The sequence below is a fragment of the Geotrypetes seraphini genome, chromosome 3 (genome assembly GCF_902459505.1).
Source record: "Geotrypetes seraphini chromosome 3, aGeoSer1.1, whole genome shotgun sequence".
NCBI lineage: Eukaryota > Metazoa > Chordata > Amphibia > Gymnophiona > Dermophiidae > Geotrypetes > Geotrypetes seraphini.
The window spans coordinates 67,118,398-67,134,854 of record NC_047086.1 but is presented as its reverse complement, the minus strand read 5'-3'; the positions used below and the strand labels follow the sequence as shown (position 1 = coordinate 67,134,854).

The following is a 16,457-nucleotide window of genomic DNA, read 5'->3' as shown; positions in this document are numbered from 1 at the left end:
CCCCCCCCCTTGGGTGCAGCAGCTGCAGCTTTTTTCTTTCCCCCTTGGGTGCAGCAGCTTTTCTCTTTTCCCCCTTCTCCCCTTGGGTGCAGCAGTAGCTTTTCTATTCCCTCCCTCCCCCCTTGGGTGCAGCTGCATCATTTCTCTTCCCATCCCTCCCATCGGCAGAGTCACAAGCTTCCCTCCATTGCTGACCTATCTTCCATAGGTCAGCGACGGAGGGAAGCTTATAACTTGCTGCTCTTCCTTGCTTCGGGCCTTCCTCGTTGTCGGGTGCTGCCTTCACGGAAACAAAAAGTAGGCAGGAGTCAGACCCGGCAGCGAGGAAGGCCCGAAGCAAGTTGTAAGCTTCCCTCTGTGTCTCCCTTAGCTTCCCTCCGTCACTACCCTTAGTGAACTCCTGCTCCGAGGCTCTAACGTGTGCGTGCCGGCTTCCCTTCTCTTCTCCTCACCCAGGATGTAACTTACGGTTTCGGAGGGAACAGAAGGGAAGCCGGCACGCACACGTTAGAGCCCCAGAGCGTGGGTTCAATTTGAATGCTAGTTAGCCCGGGAAGAAAAATCGACTGCAGCAGCAGGATTAGGGCATGGAGAACACGGCGCAAGCAAGCACAGAGAACACTGCGGGTATTTGGCACTTACCGACTGTCCCCTTGTCCCCGCGCACAGCTTCGGGACGCTGTCCCTGAAAATGGGACATTTTGGTGTCCCGAAGCGGTGGCGGGACAGACAGTCCAATAACGGGACTGTCCCTTTGAAAACAGGATGTATAGTCACCTTAAGTATGCAGTGCAGTAGAAACAGCTGACATCTGAACTGCAGAAAACACTAGCGGACTGGAAAAAGCATCTCTGCAGCCTTTACCCAACTAAAAGCACAGGTGCTGAGTTGGAGAAAAAGCAGCAAAATAAAGGGGCCTATATGTAACATAGGTGGTGCCCAGAATGGAGCTTCAGCAATCACAGCCACACAAACAGAAAGTAAAACCAGTTCCCTTCACAGGCAAAAATAACCTGAGGATTAAAGTATCTTGGAAATTCAAAACATAATCTTCTTGCAGCCTGTCCTGACAGGCTCTTCAATCCCAGTAACCAAGAGCAGGCCTGATACTAACAAGCAGTGGCGTACCTAGGGGGGGGCGGGGGGGGCGGGCCGCCCCGGGTACCAGCCCTAAGGGGGTGTTCCCGGCCTTGCCGTTCAGTCCCCCGCCACCCCCGAAGGACCGCTCGCCCCACTGACCTTCCTGCACCACCTGTGAAGCAGCCCGCAGCAGGATCGCGAAGTCAGCGTCAGCATCCCTGCGCTGCTTCCTGCGCCGCGATCCCGCCCCTCCTCTGACGTCAGAGGAGGGGCGGGACCGTGGCGCAGGAAGCAGCGCAGGGATAGCTGACGCTGACTTCGCGATCCTGCTGCGGCTGCTTCATAGGTGGTGCGGGGAGGCCAGGGGGCGAGCGGTCCTTCGAGGTGGGTCGGGGCATCAGGCCTTCAGGGTGGGGCGGGCGGGCAGGCAAGCAGGCTTTCAAGGGGGAGGGGGTGACAGGCAGGCAGGCAGGCCTTCAATGGGGGACAGGCCTTCGGGGGGGGGGGTGCAGACCTTCAAGGGGGGCAGGCAGGCCTTCAGGGGGGTGCAGGCCTTCGGGGGGGGGTGTAGGCCTTTGGGGGGTGCAGACCTTCAAGGGGGTGCAGGCCTTCAAGGGGGGGGAACAGGCCTTCAAGGGGGGAAAGGCAGGCAGGCCTTCAAGGGGGGGACAGGCCTACAAGGGGGGGGTGCAGGCCTTCAAGGGGGGTGCAGGCCTTCAAGGGGGAGACAGGCCTTCAAGGGGGGGAAAGGCAGGCAGGCAGGCCTTAAAGGGGGGACAGGCCTACAAGGGGGGGACAGGCCTACAAGGGGGTGGGACAGGCCTTCAAAGGGGGGGACAGGCCTTCAAGGGGGGGGACAGGCCTTCGGGGGGGTGCAGACCTTCAAGGGAGTGCAGGCCTTCGGGGGGGGGGGGGTGCAGTCCTTCAAGGGGGTGCAGGCCTTCAAGGGGGGGAAAGGCAGGCAGGCAGACCTTCAAGGGGGGGACAGGCCTACAAGGGGGGGAGAAGCTACAAGGGGGTGGTACAAGCCTTCAAGTGGGGGACAGGCCTTCGGGGGGGGTGCAGACCTTCAAGGGAGTGCAGGCCTTCGAGGGGGGTGGTGCAGGCCTTCAAGGGGGTGCAGGCCTTCAAGGGGGGACAGGCCTTCAAGGGGGAAAAGGCAGGCAGGCAGGCCTTCAAGGGGGGACAGGCCTACAAGGGGGGGGGGGAGAAGCTACAAGGGGGGGGGACAGGCCTTCAAGTGGGGGACAGGCCTTCGGGGGGGTGCAGGCCTTCGGGGGGTGCAGACCTTCAAGGGGGGGGACAGGCAGGCAGACCTTCAAGGGGGGGACAGGCCTACAAGGGGAAGGGACAGGCCTTCAAGGGGGGTGCAGGCCTTCAAGGTGGGACAGGCAGACCTTTAAGGGGGGACAGGCCTTTGGGGGGGGACCATGATTTAGAAGTACACGGAGGGAAGGGGGTGTTCAAAGAGACATGCATATGCCAAACTTTGGGGGGGGGAAGAAATAATGGGTCTGAAAAGAGAGGAGAGGGAGAGAGATGATGGACCATGGGATTTAGGGAGGGAAGGAACAGAAAGGGAGAGAAATTGGACACAAGGGATGGTGTGGAGGAGGGATAGAGATACTGGATAGGAGGGTAATTAGGAAAAGAAAGGGAGAGATGGTGGACTCTGGGATGGTGGGGAAGGAGGGAGAGATGCCGGATGAAAGGGTATTTAAGAAAAGGTGGATCTGTGGAGGGAGATGAAAAAAAGGAAAGATACCAGACTTCCTGGGAAGGGAAGGGAAATGGAAAGGGAGGACAGAGTTGGCAGATGGATGGTTAGCATGCAGAAAGAAGGAGACCCTGGCAAGCAAGTTATCAGAAGAAAACCAGAGCCTTGGACCAACAAGATTTGAAATATATCCAGACAACAAAAGGTAGAAAAATTAATTTTATTTTCTGTTTTGTGATTATAACATGTCAGATTTGAAATGTGTATCCTGCCAGAGCTGGTGTTGGACTGCAAACGTGAGCTAGGATTTAACAGAAAGAGGAAAAGTCCTTTTTGTTTCTTTATTTTATTTACACCACAGCGCCAGTGTGGTTAGGAGAAGCCAAAGGGGGTGAAAAAGCTATAAAACCCACCAGGAGTTTTGAAAAAAATCACCCAACTGGGCAGGAAAATCGAATTGAAAAACCAATTCAATAGGGCTGAATCGAATCAAAATTTTTTTTTCCTGTATCTGGCAGCATTAGTTTGCGCTACTGTCTTAGACTTTAGGACCTGGGATTGGGGAGAGATGGCATCCTCAGTACTTTATAATGCAAGTGAAACGAGGATTTGGTCAGACTTTTGAAGGGTCTGCAGAAAAAAAATATTGTATAGGCCGGGGACATGAGACAGCAGGAAATGGGAACTTTTCTTCCTTCTATTTTTGTGAATGGAAAGGCTGAGGATGTCATAGAGGTCAGTTAAAATATGTGCTTTATAAGAAAATATAATAATGTGTTTTATAAAGTTTATAGCATAGCTGGCCTACCCAGTGAGGTGTTCCTAGTGGTGATGGTGGCAGCGTGTCAATGTGTTGAGAGGAAGAGGTGGTCTGGGAAATTCTGCTGAGTAAACTCCGGGCCCATTTCCACCCCCCAGTTAGTCCACTCCACTCAACTGATTCACACACTGAGTGGGTCTTTGGGTGTTGTTTTGGGATCTCTTCCAGTGGTTTATCTCCTTCTGGTCCAAGGAAGGAAACTTTGTTATCCTTAGCATTGACCTACAGAATATGTTTGTAACAGCGCTGCTTGTGTGGCATTAGGCTATGTAGTGATTGAAAGAAAAAAACAGACCTTTGCACATTTTTGCACTATATGGTGGGTGTATGAGGAGATTCACATTTCCTGCACAGCTAAGTCCATGTGAAGTTACCTTGTGCTGTATTTGACATCTAGCAAGGTCTCTGTTTGAAAGGAAAGATCTAAACTTAAAAATGAAGTGGCCAGAAGTTATGGTAAAAGCAGATAGTGTAGCTGGTTTTAAGAAAGATTTGGACAAATTCCTGGAGGAAAAGTCCATAATCTGTTATTAAGACATGGGGGAAGTGTCTGCTTGCCCTGGATCGGTAGCATGGAATGTTGCTACTCTTTGGGTTTTGACCAGGTATTAGTGTCCTGGATTGGCTACCATGAGAATGGGCTACTGGGCATGATGGACCATTGGTCTGACCCAGTTAGGCTATTCTTATGTTATGTTCTCATCTGTAGGGGCCTTTGTTTTTCACTTCTTATTTTAATGTATTTTTTTTCTGGGAACTTATCAGTGTTTTTTATAATGGGAACAAAAATGGAAGAGAATTAATGTGTGTGGAATGGGGGGGTAACTAATTTCTTCAGCTAAATAATTCAATCCACTTCAAACAGACATAGGAGAACTTGTGCACCATTCACACACCCTCCAACCAAAAACGTCAAAAGAAAAAAACTGTTCGACAACCTCCTAGCCATTCGAGCTGCAACACTCGACCCCCAACTCTACAACCAATTGATATCAACCACAGACTGCAAAACCTTCAAAAAGAAATAAAAACCCTTCTATTCAAAAAACACATAAAACCGAACTAACACAATCAGAACTGTCCCAAGCATCACCTGCAACTACTCCATATGTACTTCTAATGTCATGACAATTTAGACATAATTTATGTTATGTTATGTTTGGAATAATGGTTACATATATGAGGTTCAATAAAAGAAAATTTTCACTGCCTGTTTCTATTCTGACCATTTATTCCATTTCATGGTTATTGCAAAAAAAAAAAAAAAAATTTTTTTTACATGGGGGGGGGGGGGTGTGTCAAAAAATGATGGGCCCCGGGTGCCACATACCCTAGGTACGCCACTGCTAACAAGGCCTCAAGTATTTGTAATTTTCAAGATAAAACTTGACCTACCTGAATGCAGGGCAGGATTAATTCGTCAAGGGCCCCTAGGCACACAAGTCCACTGGGCCCCCAGCTCCACCCACCCCTTGGGGGGGGGGTTTGCCGGCAGGCGTCAGGAGCACACCAGAAGGCTGGGCTTAGCCCAGCATCACAGAGGGCGTGTTTATTTGGTAAGGAGAAGGGAAGCCGGCGCAGTGTTAGGGTCCCGCGGCGTGGGTTCAGTTCACTTGCGGGCGGTGGGAGGGAAGCTGATCTCATTAGGCAGTCGGGGACCCCCTACCCTGTTTGTTCCCCCACTAATGTCAGCCCTGGGACCCCCTGATATTTTTTGAGCCCGAGGCACATGCCTTCTGGGCCTACCCTTTAATCCGGTCCTGCCTGAATGCAGCTTCTCACACTTAGACATACAATATTTGCTGAAGGCATATGGTAGATGCCTTCTCTAGTTTTCCCTGTTGTGTCTAGGCTCTGAGGTTTTAGCTCATTGCCTGTACCATGTCCTTCCTACTCTGCCTTGCCTTGGCCATTTCTTTAAAAACAGCTTTGTGAGGGAGTGTTGTTAAAGGGAACCTATAACCTCCTATGCACTACCTCATAGCTATGTTGAGACATGATAGGAGAGGAAGGGAAAAGGACGAGAAGATTAGAATTTTGAAAATTAGATAGATATGAATGGGGTGTGTTAGGTGGCCTAGGGAGTATGAGTGAGGGTATGATATGGAGTCAGAGAATGGGAAGGCGGTTACTGGTGTAAGTGATCTGAAGGGCTGGGAAGAGAATGAGAAGCAGGGGGGAAGAATGGGGCACTACACAGGATTGTGAGAGAAGGTGGAAATGAGGCCAAAGAGATGATGAAAGAGACGAAGTGAAGAGCTCAGCACTTATGTGTGTGTGTAGGGGGGGGTGTTGAATGTTGAGAAAGAGTTGGGGGAGAGAGGATATCTCTGAGTTGTTTCTTTTATTTTAAAGACAAATTTGATCGACGTTTTTTATTTTTAGCACAAAGGGCAATTTTATAACAGTTTTTATATTTGGGCACCCAGAAGTAACCTATGTGGTGTCTATTCCATAAAGGAAAGAAGTACCTTTATAGATACTAGAATAACAGCTTAGATATACATGTGCAGGGTTACCACATGGCTCCAGAACAAGGAGGATGGATTGAGACATCCAGGTTTTACTTTCAGAGTGAATCGCCTGTGGGGTGAGGGTAAGGCAGGGGTTTTCTGCCCGCCCACCTTGGGCCAAGGTCCACCCTAAATTGGGTATCTGACTGCACATTGTGCATATACAAATGTTAATGACTAGAATGCTGACTTTTATGCTCATTTTGGGTGAATCTCTTCATAAAGGTAGTTAATAAATTCCAATAAATAAATATATGTCACCTAACTATAAAGGAAAAATTTTATTATGGGGACTTGTATACTGCCTTTCTGTTCCTTTGGCATTTCAAAGCTGGCATTCAAGGCAGTGGGCACTGGAGGATTGAGTGACTTGCCCAGGGTCACAAGGAGCAGCACCAGAATTTGATCTCATGACCTCTGGGTATAGAGGTAGCAGCTCAGCCAGTAAGCCACAGCCCTTCCACCTCCTGGAATGGAATGGGACGAATCATCACGGCCGTTTCATCCCAGTTGCGCTGAAAGGGCCGTGACGGATCACCCATTCCGGCAGGACCTACTCTGGAACCAGACTCCCTGACTAAACCATTTATTGCCAACCGCGGCTGCACTAAAGGATGCTGCATAAGCTGCAAACAGTGATTTTTTTTTTTTTTTTTAAATAAGAAACGTTTATGCGGTATGGGAGGGTAAGTTAGAAACAAGAGGATGGCAGGCACTGCATCTGCACCCCAAATGCTTAACCTGATGCGGCTGGATCACGAACAAGGAAGTAGAGGGAAGGAAGAATTACTAATCTGAGTAATGAAACGGATGTCTAGACAAAAGCAGTTCAGGGCATCTCATGGTTCTTCTATGAGTTTTATTACGAGGAAATATAACCCATAACATCAGGATATACAATAAATAACACAAATTTAAAGTAAGTGGTTTCTTAGCTTTAAAAGGTTTCTCTACGCATGCAAGTCATAAAGATCGTTATCTCTGGTCCCGTGTCTTGTGCGCTAAAAGCAAATGTGTTCTCTCTGTTCCCTTTCAAGTGCCATCTCCTGGCACAGCACCTCTGGAAAATTGCCCGGGGGCACGTGGCCACTGCTTCTTTGTCTGTGAGGCACACTAGCCTTTAGGAATGCATACAAGAAATGGTTTATGAAGCAGCTCTAGCCAGGAAAGGTCCCAGCAAGCAAGCCAGAGAAACAGACATTTTTACTGGCAGTTGTAGACAGAGAGGTAGAAGTAGAGAATGACACGGGGGGGGGGACAGATTTTTTCCCCCGTCCCCACAGGAACCCATTTTCCTGTCCCATCCCCGTGAGTTCTTTTCCTGTCCCTGCCCCATTCCTGCAAGCTCAGTTCTCATCTGCACGAGCCTCAAACACTTTAAAATTGTAAGTGTTCGAGGTTTGTGCGGTTAAAAACAAAGCTTACAGGAATGGGGGCAGGGACCGCGACAAAACTTGCGGGGACGGAACGGGGAAATTGAGTTCCTGTGGGGTCGGGGGAAAAATTTGTCCCCGTGTCATTCTCTAGGTAGAAGTTACTGTGGTGTTACACACTGCTAAGCAGAACTTGTCCTTTTGTGACAAATTATTTGTATGCCAACAACTAGCAAATATAGGGTAAGGATAGGCAAGGGTTATATCTAACTAGCCTGGGCCCCTCTCTTCCAAGGTGAGGTTTCTTCCAGGGTCACTGAGGGGCTGATTCTATAAAGCGCACATAATTTACCCACCCATCCGGTGCGTGTGCTAAAAACGCTAGCACACCTTTGTAGAAGGAGCCCTTAGGCCCTCTTTTACTAAGCTGCGCTAGGGGTTTCTACCATGGCCCAGGCCACTCAATGCTCTGTTGCTAAACTAAACTAAACTAAAACTTACCCTCATATACCGGGTCTTCAACCACAGGAAGCTCGACACGGTTAACAATAAATTTAAAAAAACAAATAAAGTAAACTGAAATACAAGAGAGTTCGTTTTCAAAATGTTTAGCGAATAAAAAAGTTTTTAGAAGTTTACGGAAGAGTTGGAAGAAACTGGGACACCTCAAAATTAGGGGAAGTTCATTCCAAAGTTGGGGAAATTTAAAACGCCAGAGAGCTGCTAAAATTCTTAACTCCTTGAATTCCTTTCCTAGAAGGAAGAGAAAGTTGAAATCGATGAATGCCTCTCGCATATGAAAATCTATAAACATTCCATAGCAGAGGAACAAAAGGAGCAAAGATACCATCTTAAAAATAATACATAAACACTTAAACTGAATTCTAAAATAAGCCAGCAGCCAATGGAGAGAGAAAAGCAAGAGCCACATGGTCAAATTTGCTCTTTCCATAGATCAACTTTGTGGTGGTATTCTGAATCAATTGTAGTCTTTGAAGGCAGTTCTTAGTGATGCCAAGATAAATGGTGTTACAATAATCTAACCGGGATAATATAATAGATTGGACCAAAACAGAAAAATGATGTTGATGGAAAAGAGATCTGACCTTCCTCAACATTCGTAAGCTGAAAAAACATTTCTTAACCAGAGAGTGTATTTGATCCTTAAAAGTAAGAACTTTATGAATGTCAAAGCAGCGTCAGACCATTTAGTGCCCCAGGCCACTGTAGAAACCTCTACAGCAGCTTAGTAAAGAGGGAGGGGGTGAGGTAAATTTTTTAATTGGTTTAATCAGCAGTGATAGTTGAACAGTGCCATTAAAAAACAATTTTTAAAAAGATTTTTAAAATAATAATTTTCAGGTGGGTGCCTACATTAGGAGGTCCTATGTTGGCCTCTACGGGATGCCTAACCATGGCTACCCAAAAAGTAGGAGTGGTTGAGGGTGGAGTTGGGCATGGAATGACTTAGGGCTAGATTCACTAAGGGCACGGATTGGATCCGATCTGTGAGGGATCTGTGTCCGGGGGTGGGCTGATTCACGAATCGCCCTCATGCAAATGAGGGCCATTGGAATCACGCCCCAACCACCTGCCCACATCACTCTATAGCGATCCCAACACATGCACAGACCATGCACTGGCCCTCCGAGCCCGGCAGAGATTTTTTTTTTTTTAAACTGTTTTGAACTTTTTTGCGAGCTCATGGTTTTAACCCGCTTTAAGCCCGCAGGTTCAAACCACAGGCTTGCACTGCAGTGAAGGGTGGGAGAGTCGGGGCTGCAGGAGTTTGGGGCAGGCAGGAGATCGTGGCAGACAGGAGAGTCGGGGCTGCAGGAATTCGGGACAGAGAGCAGAAAAACAGGGCAGAGAGTAGGGCGGCAGAAGGCAGGGCAGTCGGAAAGGACCCGAGTGACTGGTCCTCAGCAGTCGCTTGTTTGTGATCGGCCAGCCCAGTCGGTGTTGCAGGTTTTTTGTTACTGAATCGCTGCCTGCCATCATTTGAATGCACGGATCGGAGGATGATCGGGACACAAGTTAATGAATCGGGTCAGAGGGAAATCGGGTTGCAAAGGGCTCACAAACTGATCAGTATGTGATCGGTTTGCTTAGTGAATCTAGCCCTTAGACAACGACAGGCATCTGCGTTAGGCACCAGTAAATTAGGCTAAGAAAAATCTGACCAAATATACTGGCACCTAACATCATGATGCCTACGGTGCCTAACTCGAGTTAGGCATCACTAGGCGCAATTCTATAAACGGGTCCTAGCCGTTGATTGACAACCGTGCCCAGCGGTGCCTAGCAAACAGGCATTGTTTATAGAATCAGATCCCAAATGTCTATCTGCAAACACCCAGCCCACATTTTGCACAACTTTTTCACCCTCTTCAACAGATCCAGAATACTACAGCTAGGTTGATCTTTGCAAAAAGCAAATATGATCAGGTTTCCCCGCTTTTGTCAAAAATTCACTGGCTCCCAGTAATCTCTCGGGTTTACTTTAAATGTGCCTGCCTAACATTTAAGATCTTGCATGGCACTCTTCCCTCTTTAATTCCTCTATCCTGGAACTCTGTGAGACCTGATATTACCAGATCTATCCAAAAGCTTAAATTATCTTTCCCCTCGTTAAAAGGCATTATCTATACCGGAAAATTAGGGAAATCTCTCCACTTTAATATTACAGAGCTTTAGAATAACTTTCCTGTCCAGCTGCATAATCTGGGCTCCTTTCCTTTACAGTGGTACCTTGGATAACGAGCATAATCTGTTCCAGGAGCATGCTCGTAATCCAAAATGCTCGTTTATCAAAGCGAGTTTCCCCATAGGAAATAATGGAAACTCGCTTTGATGCGTTCCCCCCCCCCCTCCCCGAGAACTGGCATTGCTCCCCTCGAAGGCCCCCCTGCGATCCGGCACCCCCCTGCAATCCAGCACCCCCCTGCAATCCCCCCCCCCCGACGCAATTGGGCATCCCCCCGCCACGATCTGGCACCCCCCTGATGCGATTGGGCACCCCCCCCCGACATGATCCAGCACCCCCCTCCCAACACGATTGGGCACCCCCCCCCCGCAGCTTCTTACCCTCATCTGGGCACCCCGATGATCGGCCTCCTCGTCTGCTGGGCCTTGAGCATCTGCGCAAACACTCGCAAAACGGTGCACTCGTAAACCGAGGTACCACTGTATTTCAAAAACATCTGAAAACGTGGCTATTTTCGAAAATGTAATTTCCGCTGCTCTCTATATAACTACTATTTCTTATTATATTTTCCTTTCTTAAACTCTTGTAAACCGTGCCGAGCTCTGTCCTTATAGAGAAGATGCAGTATAAAAGCTTAAGGTTTAGTTTAGTTTCGTTTCTTTTACAAAACCGCGCAAGAGGTTTTTAGCACCGGCCAAAGCGCTGAATGCTTTGTGCTGCTCCAACGGTTCAGAGTTCCTATGAGTGTTGGAGCGGCGCAGAGCATTCGGTGCGCAGGCCGGTACTAAAAACCTCTTGCGCGGGTTTGTAAAAGGCAGGATTTCTTTGTATATTTTTTTCCTATGGAGCTTTTTTTCCATCTAGCCATTACAAATTTTTTTTTTTGCATGTCTCTCCCTCCTTTTGTCAGATCCTTAAATTTGATTGTAATAATGAAAATCCATAGCCTGGAAAGGCCCACGTATATTAAGGTACACTGAACACTGGCTAGCACATCACAATATACAGTATTTGAGTTAAATCTCATGTTTCAATTATCAGTATTATGACTATTCACAATGTTTATTCAGCTGTGGATTCAATATTCAGAGCATACAAAGGTTGTTGGTTTTAAATAATAATTTCTTTATCTCCACAGAAAGCTCTTTGAAAGGCTGAGGAAAGAAAATAAATAATTTTAAGTGTTCTTTCAATTTGTACCAGACTATAGTGAGTAACCAAGGAAATTGGCAAGGGTGTTAATAATAACACAAGCTAAACATATTAGATATTACAATGCATGAAACAGTAGAATAAAATAAAATGCAATTATATATTCTTTTTTTTCATTCAGATATAATCCTGCCTTGCATCAGGTAAAGCAAAAAAAGATTTGGGTTGTATTTTTTGAGACAGGAATTCATCATTAATACTTCTGCGCAAATATGAATGAAGAGGAGACTGCGAGGGGACATGATCGAAACATTCAAAATACTGAAGGGAATAGACTTAGTAGAGAAAGGCAGACTGTTCACCCTCTCCAAGGTAGGGAGAACGAAAGCGCACTCTCTAAAGTTGAAAGGGGATAGATTCCGTACAAAAGTAAGGAAATTCTTCTTCACCCAGTATGATCATGTTACACCACTCTTACAAGATGCACACTGGCTACCTATTATACACAGAATAACGTTTAAAATTATATTACTAACATTCAAAATTCAACAATCACATGAGCTGTTATTTCTGGATAGACTACTAATACCTTACTCTTTACTTAGGACGCTAAGATCGTCGCAACAAAACTTATTAACTATTCCTTCTTTGAAAATAATTGGGACTAGAAGAGCAACCATGTTTTCAGTACAAGCACCCCAACAGTGGAATAATTTACCAATCTATTTACGTAACGAATCATCATTAGACAAATTGAAACGCGGCTTGAAAAGCATTCTTTATAAAGATGCATTCAATACATAGATAGAACATTCCAATAAACGCAGTACCTAGTCCCCAAAGAATTAAATGAATAGGACATTAATTTGAAATTATAAGTGCTTTTATATTCTTAATCCTCCTACTTTTCTCTTCTTTTAAAAGGTCATTAATATTAATCTTAGTCTTCTTACTTTTTTCATGTAAAAGGCCATTTACATTTAAACTGATCAATCATTTTTAACATTATCTCATATTTTGAATTATTTCAAAATAATTAAAGCTTTTTTAATCAATTCTTTTTATATTCTTTCTCAAATGATCCTATCCTTGTGTGCAAACCTTAAATGTTCTTTTTTTTATTTTATTTTATAAATTGTATAAATTGTATTTCTACCCTTTACCTATTTGTTCCAGTTTGTATCAATAGAACATAATGATTAGTCTGTATTATTTTGTCTCATTTGTATTTGTCATCCCTGGCTTTTATTGTATATTAGAATTATGTAATACGCATTGAAATATTGGATATTACGTAAAATCAAAATTTATTAAACTTGAAACTTGGTAGATAACTGGAACGTTTTTCGGGAGTCTGTTATAGGGGAAAACACCTGCCAGGGTTTCAAGATAAAGTTGGACAAGTTCATGCTAAACTGCTGAGACTGGATTCATTTAGAACATTGGTCTTGACCTTGGGGCCGCTGCGTGAGCGGGCTGCTGGGCAGGATGGACCATTGGTCTGACCCAACAGCGGCAATTCTTATGTTCTTATGTTCTATTCGGTATAGCTTTCAATCAAGTATAGTAGGATGCCAAAATTCTCTGTCATTATAGTCGCAGACCCTGGCACATGCTTCAGAAAGCAGGTGCTGATCAAAGGGTAACAGTAGGGTACAATCAGAGATTTAGATCCAATAGGATTCTAATAGGAGTTTTAGGGGAGAAATATAAAATCCAGCAACTGGAGAGGTCATGTTCTTCCTCCCCAAGAGGTGGTCCAGAGAAAGATCCAGCCACAAATGAAGTAACATAGTAAATAATGGCAGATAAAGACCTGAATGGTCCATCCAGTCTGCCCATTAGTTATTCTAATTAAAAATACATAATTAAATGAACTTCTTTCTTCTTTGATATTTCTGAGCCATAGACTAAAGTCCACTTAGTATTGTCCTAGGTTCCAACTACTAAAGTTGCCATCTAAGCTCACTTCAGCCTATCCAACCATCCCGTTGTTTGCAAGATATCTACTGTAAAGTCTGGCCAGTAACGTCCTCATGTTCCAAATTAGTGGAGTTCCCATTGATACCCTCCCCAGCCCATTCTATACCAATTCACCATATATGGGACACAACCGTATTCGTCTGTCCAATACTTGCCTTAGTTCTTTAATTTATACCATTTGTTTTCTAATTAGAGATCCTCTGTGATTATCCCATGCATTTTTGAATTCCATCATCATTTTCCTGAGGGATCCCACCCAAGGGCCCATATTTTGAAAGGACCAAGAGAAGAGCAGTGTTGTACTAAGGAAGGGCAGTCTGCCTTGGGTGTAGTCCATAAGAGGGTGTTCCAAGGGCCGGTGTCTCTGCTTCTGGCAGCAACAGCATTCACAACTCACTGCCCTGCTGGCATCGGGCCTTTCTCTCTGCCGGGTCTTGCCGTCATGAAAACAGGAGGTAGGTAGGACTTAGCAGAGAGGAAGATCCAACTCTGGCAAGAGCAGAAAGTTGTAAAGGATGTGCTGCTGCCAGAGGGGAAGTGGGAGATAAATGCTGCACCCGATTGGGGTGTGGAAGGAAGGGAGATGGAAGAACAGGTAAGGGAGTAAAGAGGAGAGGAAAGAGAGATGCCAGACCATGGAGAAGGAGGGAGAGATGCCAGGGCATGGGGGGAGGGAAGGAAAGGAGACAAAGATGCCAGATCACTGGGAAAAGAGGGAGGGGAGGGAAGGAAAGGAATGAGAGGAGATGCCAGAGCATGTAAGGAGATGGAGAGGGGGAGATGGAAGGGAAGGAGAAGAGAGGAGAGGGATGCCAAAGAATGGGGAAGGGAAAGGGCCAGATGCAAGTCCATGGGAAAGGAGGGAGGAAGGAGAGGAGGTCCCAGAGCTTGGAGGTGGAGGCGGGGGAGATGGAAAAAATGGAAGGGAAGGGAAGGAGAGGAGAGAGATGCCAGGGCATGGGGGAGGGATGAGAAGGAGACAGAGATGCCTGACCATGGGGTGGGTGGGAAGAAAGGAAGGAAGGAAATAAGAAGAGAGAGATGCCAGAGCATAAGGGAGGGATGGAGACAGAGAAAGAAAAAAATGGAAAGGGGATGAAACGGAAAGAATCATGTACAAAGGAGATAAGGGGCACAGGATAGACAGTTTTTGGAAAGAGGGAAGATGCCACATGGAAGGGGGAGACGGCAGACCCCAGATAGAAGGGAGAGGGCAAACAGTGGAAGGAAGGGGCAGAGAGAGAGGGCAGATGCTGCATGGAAGGGAGAGAGTGGACAGACCTGGATGTAAAGATGAGAGTGAAGAGAAGATGATTAAAGCAGAAATGACAAAAGGTAGAAAAATATTTATTTTTGTTGCTTTAGAATAAAGTAGTACTGTAGCTGTATTGATAAACATTTATACCTAAGTAGAAAATGAAAATAAGGTAATCTTTTTATTGGACTAATTTTAGGAGACCAAAATCCCCTTCCTCAGGTCAGGACAGGATATTGATACTGTACTGACCTGAAGGAGGAGGCTTTGGTCTCTGAAATCTAATGAAAATGGATTAATCCATTCAAATTGTATTTTCTTATTTTCCATTTTTTTTTCTATTTGTTAATTTGTAAAGTGGTGATTGTTATTTGCCAGTTTTTTCAAATTTACATCTGTTATCTTTATATTTTGCACAGTATTAGGAAACTTGTGTTACTGTTTCTGTGGTGTTGCATTGTATGCAGAGTCTGGCATTTTGGTGGTTCAACTTAACTTTTTTCTACATATTTCGCCTAATTCCTTTAGAGAATCACGTTTAGTGGTGCCTAGGTCTTTCTCCACCCCTAAATGTGCCTGCTTTGGTGTTAGGCACTGATAAGCACCATACAATAGGCACCTATCTTTTGTAGAATCGCGCCTAAGAAGACAGATGCCTAACTCCCAATTAAATTGTATTTATTTTTAAATTACGAGCTTGTTAAAACTCATTATTAAAGCCAATTTACTAATTAACCCCCCCTTTTACAAAATCACAATAGTGTTTTTTAGCACAGGCTGGCACGCTGAATTCTTTCTGCTGCTCCCGACGCTCATACGAACTCTATGAGTGTCGGGAGCAGTTCAGGGAATTCAGCGCTCTAGCCTGCACTAAAAAAAGCTATCACGGGTTTGTAAAAGGGAGGGGGGGGGGTATTAGTCACCTAACTTTGGGCGCGTTTTAAAGAATTTCCTCCATGTAAATTTCTTTGCTCATGTACAGCAAAAACTGATACAATTGCCTTTATTAGATGAAATAAAACAGGTTATTACTAGGAATAAAGTTTTTAGTTCTATTGACCCTTAGCAATGGAATAATTTGCCTTGTGAGTTATGGGACATTCCTAGTTATTTAGGACTCAATTCTATAAATGATGCCCAAATTTGGGCACTGATAAAAATTAGCCCTAAGCACTACTCTGTAAACAGTACTCAGAGTCGGATGCCGTTTATAGAATAGAATCTGATGCTAGGATCCACATCCAATTGTATGTGTCAGGATTTATTCTAAATTCTTGCACCTAAATGAGGCATGGATCTCCCTTATTCTATAAAACTGTGTGCAAATTCCAGGAATTCCCTCAGATTCCCCCAATGCCCCGCCCATGGCTGCACCTTGTTTTCGAATCTGTGCATAAAATTTATACACAGATCCTGTCATCTAAATATGTGCACACAGTTTTTAATTAATTCTAACTAGCACCAATAATTGATTATTAGTACCCAAGATGTAGAAGTAGAAGGGATGCTGGGAAATAGTGATCACAACATGATCCACTTCAACCTGGACACAGGGGCAAAACATCGATCCAGAACGACGGCCACGGCGCTGAACTTCCGAAAAGGGAATTACGAAGGGATGAGAATCATGGTGGGGAAGAAGATTAAGAAGAGGATAAGCACTGTAAAAATGCTAGAACAAGCATGGTCCCTTTTTAAGGACACAGTCATCGAGGTGCAAAATCTATATATACCACGTATCAACAAGGGATCCAAGAGGAAAAAGAACAAGGAACTGGCATGGCTCACTGTAGCGGAGAAGGAAGTGATCAGAGACAAGAAGACTTCGTTTAAGGAATGGAAAAGATAAAAAATGGA

General features: G+C 45.4%; 1 protein-coding gene across 2 annotated transcripts in view; it reads left to right on the top strand.

The window, feature by feature from the left end:
- Positions 1 to 16,457, top strand: part of GFRAL (GDNF family receptor alpha like) — a 79,667-nt gene that overhangs the window by 15,863 nt on the left and 47,347 nt on the right. The gene's annotated exons all lie outside the window — the stretch shown is intronic.